Source organism: Pristiophorus japonicus, chromosome 2 (genome assembly GCF_044704955.1).
Source record: "Pristiophorus japonicus isolate sPriJap1 chromosome 2, sPriJap1.hap1, whole genome shotgun sequence".
Taxonomy (NCBI): Eukaryota; Metazoa; Chordata; class Chondrichthyes; family Pristiophoridae; genus Pristiophorus; species Pristiophorus japonicus.
Window position 1 is genome coordinate 87,831,079 of NC_091978.1, and position 6,703 is coordinate 87,837,781.

Here is a 6,703-nt window from a genome sequence, read left to right on the forward strand (position 1 = left end):
GATTTCCCTTTCACAAATCCATGCTGACTTGGACCTATCATGTCACCATTTTCCAAATGCGCTGCTATGACATCCTTAATAATTGATTCCATCATTTTACCCACTACTGAGGTCAGGCTGACCGGTCTATAATTCCCTGTTTTCTCTCTCCCTCCTTTTTTAAAAAGTGGGGTTACATTGGCTACCCTCCACTCAATAGGAACTGATCCAGAGTCAATGGAATGTTGGAAAATGACTGTCAATGCATCCGCTATTTCCAAGGCCACCTCCTTAAGTACTCTGGGATGCATTCCATCAGGCCCTGGGGATTTATCGGCCTTCAATCCCATCAATTTCCCCAACACAATTTCCCGACTAATAAAGATTTCCCTCAGTTCCTCCTCCTTACTAGACCCTCTGACCCCTCTTATATCCGGAAGGTTGTTTGTGTCCTCCTTAGTGAATACCGAACCAAAGTACTTGTTCAATTGGTCTGCCATTTCTTTGTTCCCCGTTATGACTTCCCCTGATTCTATCTGCAGGGGATCTACGTTTGTCTTTACTAACCTTTTTCTCTTTACATACCTATAGAAACTTTTGCAATCCGCCTTAATGTTCCCTGCAAGCTTCTTCTCGTACTCCATTTTCCCTGCCTGAATCAACCCCTTTGTCCTCCTCTGCTGAGTTCTAAATTTCTCCCAGTCCCCGGGTTCGCTGCTATTTCTGGCCAATTTGTATGCCACTTCCTTGGCTTTAATACTATCCCTGATTTCCCTAGATAGCCACGGTTGAGCCACCTTCCCTTTTTTATTTTTACGCCAGACAGGAATGTACAATTGTTGTAATTCATCCATGCGGTCTCTAAATGTCTGCCATTGCCCATCCACAGTCAACCCCTTAAGTATCATTCGCCAATCTATCCTAGCCAATTCACGCCTCATACCTTCAAAGTTACCCTTCTTTAAGTTCTGGACCATGGTCTCTGAATTAACTGTTTCATTCTCCATCCTAACCTTTGACACAAGGACTGCAGCAGTTCAAGGACATGTACTACCTGCTTCTCAGAACAACTAGGGTTGGCAATAAATGTGGTCTTGCCAGAATCATCCACATCTTGAGAACCAATTCTTTATTATTGCTTAAAAAATATATATAAAACCCTATTTTGTCATGTTGCATTTGTCCTCTTTTTGCAGTGTTAAGTGCACCTGATAATGGAAGTGGCAAACTCCTTCCACTTCTCTGCTGCTGTTCTCTTTTAGATCTACTGCCTGTTAATGTTAAAAAATGCTGTCTTCCTGTCCCTGACCTCCTGCAGGAGCACTTCAAAATCAACATCTCTGAAGCAGTGGCTCTGTGCTATGTCGCAGACATTTTCAAACAATATCCTGCTTTAGAAAGAAGAACTTGGATTTATATAGCACCTTTCATGTCCACCGGATGTCTCAAAGCGCTTTGCAGCCAATGAAGTACTTTAGGAGTGTAGTCACTGTTGTAATATGGGAAACGCGGCAGCCAATTTGCACACAAGCAAGCTCCCACAAACAACAATGTGATAATGACCAGATAATCTGTTTTTTTTTATGTTGATTGAGGGATAAATATTGGCCAGGACACAAGGGATAACTCCCCTGCTCTTCTTCGAAATAGAGGCAACTCTCGATTATCGGTACATGGATCCAACGGGAAACCATTGTAACGGGATTTTAAATTCTGTTGCTAACAAGTGAAAAGGCAGCTCCAAATAATTTGGAAAAATCGCCTTCCAAACACTGTGCTCATTTGTATTTGCTCATTCTCTCTCTCACATACTCTCTCACTCTCTCTCTCACACTCACACATTCTCTCTCTCAATCCGTAAAAATCACTCTGCTCTGCCCTTGCTTTGCCGGTGTATGTGTGTGCGCGCTGCTGCAGCCGCTGTCTCTCGCGGCCGCTGCTGACATTGGGAACGGGGGCAGTGCCGGCACTGGGTTCCAGGCACAGAACCTGTACATGCATGCTGCTAATGTCCATCTTTTGTTACTGTTTGTAGCAAATTGTATTGATTCATTAAAGTTTTAACTTATAAATGTAAACTTGCCCTAACGATTGTATTTATTCATTAATGTTTTAACTTTAAAATGTAGATTCACCCTAACGGAAAAATCGTTTACCCAGAACAGCCCAATCCCCAAGGGACTCAGATAATCAAGAATTGCCTGTAGTGCCATGGGATCTTTTACATCCACTTAGAAGAGCAGATAGGGCCTCAGTTTAAAGACAGCACCTCCAACAGTGCAGTGCTCCCTCAGCACTGCAGTAGAGTGTCAGCCTAGATTTTTTTTGCACGCAAGTACCTGGAGTGGGACTTGAATCCACAACCTTCTGAGTCAGAGGCAAGAGTGTTACCCACTGAGCCACAGCTACAAATAGTTAAATAGTCTTCCAATGACGCCTGTTCCTTTAAGATATTTCAGGCATTGGATTTCTGTGTGCGGCATTTACAATTTCACAATATTCCAATTAAACTGACTCACACAATATATGCAGCAGGATGTTCCACCTCACCAAACTTCCAATGGCAATGGTGCAGCTTAGGAAAATCCTAGCTTTACACCTATGATGCACTTCATCAAATTTTAAAGTAGGAGGTTTGAAGAAATAGCAGCAGGCACAGTCTGGAGCACTTTGTACAAATGATACATTTTTATGGCAGGTCATTTATTGTCAATGATGGACATGTTGCATGAGCAAACTAGAAGAGATGGCAGACTCAAAAAATGTAAATAAAATATATATTCACTCCACAACCTCAAGATTTTGCTGCAGAAGATTAGATGTGCCTGTTGCTGATGCTGGAAAGAAAGACTTGCATTTACATAGCTTCTTTCACAACCATAGGGCACCCCAAAGCGCTTTACAGCCAATTAAGTATTTTTGGAAGATGGTAATGTAGAAGAAACAGCTGTGAAAATTGATCGAAATAAATTGCTAATGGATAATGAAAATGTATTGTCACAAAAACTGTTCAAAAAATTCTAAAATGAATATTCAAAAAAGACTTATTTTCTAAAATGTTAACATTAACAAGTTAACAATCAACAACAACAGCATGGCTGCTTTAAACTACCAAACTGTGATAACACAAGATACAGTAAAACAACAACTTTCATCTATGTGGCAGTTTTAACGTAGGAAATGTGACAAGGACAGGACTTCACAGAAGTGTAATCAGACAAAAATCAACACCGAGCCAAAGGAGATACTGTGCCAAAAATTCCAGCCTCGCCGGGTCCGTACGAACTTCATACGGACCCAGCGAGGCCTCGCAAAAGCCGGTTTCCGCGGCGCGATGCGCATGCGCCAAAAACTGGCTTTTCCGATCTGTCAAGACAGATCCTCCGCGGGAGAGATTGGACTATTTGCCCAACTCATGCCCAGTGAATGTCCTTCAAACTCTTATGCCTGGTGTTGTGGAGTATTACAAAGATACTCAACACAAGTCTGTTTTGGAGAAAAGAATCGTTTATTAAGTACTCGATCGAGGGAGAGACAGCTTCTACACGAGTTCAGTAACTCGGTGACCCAAACCAGCCATTCTCCTCAAACAATCATCGGGTTACTGTTTTTATACAGTCAAAATACATATAAAATCATGAAGCTACGCGTGGAATTGTTCTATTGGTTGTTTCCCTTAACGTGTCACGAGTCCTCACCTATCTACTATGATTACATTGGTCAATACAATTACAGTGATTTTATTGGTACATACGATTACAGTGATTTCATTGGTACATATGCTTACAGTGATTTCATTGGTACATACAATTCCAGCAATTTCATTCTGTGGTCCCTCATTTGATTAGTCACGCGCTACATCATTTCTGTCAACTTCTCCAAACCGATTTGTTCTGTGTGACCGTTCCGTCCTTGAATAGGTTTAACAACACAGCTAAAGTGTCCTCAATCAGACTCTGTCTCCCGTTATCTCGTACCATGCTATGTGATTCCTAGCTGGCCCCTGCAGTCTGTTTTTTCTACAATTACTGTCTACATTTGTCTTGGTTTTACTACTATAAGCTGTTTATACTGGGCAAATGCCAGATACTATCTTCTTGAGAGTTCTTTGACCTCAGCTACGACCTGTTCTAAGGAGAATTCATCCGGTCTCTATTTGCTTTGCTCTTTGTTCTAGCCTTGATAACAGCAAACCGATTAATGAATGCAGAGGTACCATAGCATTCTGTTCTCAGAATGTCGAGTTCAGCAACATGTGTCTTTTCTGACTTTACTGTGAACCTCACTTATGGTTTTAACTTTACTTGATAAATTTCCCTCTGATTAATTTGCTCTTCTACACCTGGTAAAAGCAGGTGCATAGCTTACTTTTACCAGCATGAAAATTTTAAAACATATAAAAATTAAATTTAATCATACATTTTTATGTTAAAAACCCTGCCCATTAAGGTAAGTTTATTTTATATTAAAATACATTTAAAAAATTCCAAATATATATTTTTTCTAAAACATTATTTTAATTTCAATTAATTTTAAATTAAAAACTGTACACAATATTCCAGGTGTTTTGTTTATTTATTATGTTGTGTTTCTTGTGTTAGGGGGATATTCTCATTGATAGTAATGAGAACTCATAAAAACGGAGTTCCCATTATTATCAATGAGAATACTGCAGAATGATTGGTGGTCCAGACCCACGTGACTCCAGGTTTTTCGCACGTATGGGGAAGTCATTTTCCCGTAAGCTGCACATCGAATGAAGGCCTCCGACTGGAATTTTCCCCCCATTAGGAGGGTGACTAAACGTTTGGTCAAAGCGGTAGGTTTTAAGGAGGGTCTTGATGAAATTGATATTAAAAAAAAGAGAGCTGTTCATGGCTAACAAATTGGCAGAGCAGGCGAGTTGGGCCAAATGCTCCTGACCCCAGTGAGGTCACCTGCTGTAAGCTCAAATTGGCTTCCATCCAGATTGTTGAGTGTCCCTCCATCTCTCTGGGACCCTGTGTTACAGTGGCCCTGAAATTCCGTTTTGTCTTTCCCGCGGGCATTTTAGAGAAAAAATACGCACCTACCTTAACATAGAAACATAGAAAATAGGTGCAGGAGTAGGCCATTCGGCCCTTCAAGCCTGCACCACCATTCAATGAGTTCATGGCTGAACATGCAACTTCAGTACCCCATTCCTGCTTTCTCACCATACCCCTTGATCCCCCTAATAGTAAGGACTACATCTAACTCCTTTTTGAATATATTTAGTGAATTGGCCTCAACTACTTTCTGTGGTAGAGAATTCCACAGGTTCACCACTCTCTGGGTGAAGAAGTTTCTCCTCATCTCGGTCCTAAATGGCTTACCCCTTATCCTTAGACTGTGACCCCTGGTTCTGGACTTCCCCAACATTGGGAACATTCTTCCTGCAGCGAACCTGTCTAAACCCGCAGAATTTTAAATGTTTCTATGAGATCATCTCTCATTCTTCTGAACTCCAGTGAATACAAACCCAGTTGATCCAGTCTTTCTTGATATGTCAGTCCTGCCATCCTGGGAATCAGTCTGGTGAACCTTCGCTGCACTCCCTCAATAGCAAGAATGTCCTTCCTCAAGTTAGGAGACCAAAAACTGTACACAATATTCCAGGTGTGGCCTCACCAAGGCCCTGTACAACTGTAGCAACACCTCCCTGCCCCTGTACTCAAATCCCCTCGCTATGAAGGCCAACATGCCATTTGCTTTCTTAACCGCCTGCTGTACCTGCATGCCAACCTTCAACGACTGATGTACCATGACACCCAGGTCTCGTTGCACCTCCACTTTTCCTAATCTGTCACCATTCAGATAATAGTCTGTCTCTCTGTTTTTACCACCAAAGTGGATAACCTCACATTTATCCACATTATACTTCATCTGCCATGCATTTGCCCACTCACCTAACCTATCCAAGTCACTCTGCAGCCTCATAGCATCCTCCTCGCAGTTCATACTGCCACCCAACTTAGTGTCATCCGCAAATTTGGAGATACTACATTTAATCCCCTCGTCCAAATCATTAATGTACAGTGTAAACAGCTGGGGCCCCAGCACAGAACCTTGCGGTACCCCACTAGTCACTGCCTGCCATTCTGAAAAGTACCTATTTACTCCTACTCTTTGCTTCCTGTCTGAGCACCCAGTTACTCCTACTCTTTGCTTCCCATATTTGACTTTCCGATGCTGAGGCCTCTCCTGACTGCCAGTCGCAGCGCGTGCACGTTGGGATGTGCGCAGGCCTGGAGCTGGAGTCACATGGCTCTGGGCAGCCAATCAGGTAAAGTATCAGAGTAATAGGAGTTCCAAAAGGTCCTAAACTCCTATTACATTGATTGAGAAACAGCCCCAAACACCCAAAACACAGCCCCAAGCACCCAGAACACTAATAAAAAACAGAAAATATATACTACAATTCATTTAAATTAAAGTTATTAATGTATTAAAAATATATATTTTCCTGATTTTTAAAAAAGTTTTTTAAACTAAACTTACTGTTGTTGGGAGGGTTTTTAATGATAAAATATGTTTTAATAACTTTATTTTTTATATGTTTTTGTGTTTTTTAAAACACTTGCGCCTGTAAAAGTAGGCTATGCGCCTGCTTTTTCAGGCGCAAGATTTTTGAGGACATTTGTATGTGTAAATATCGGAAATTTACACTTACAACTATCCTCGCTCCGGATCTGCGGAGGATCTG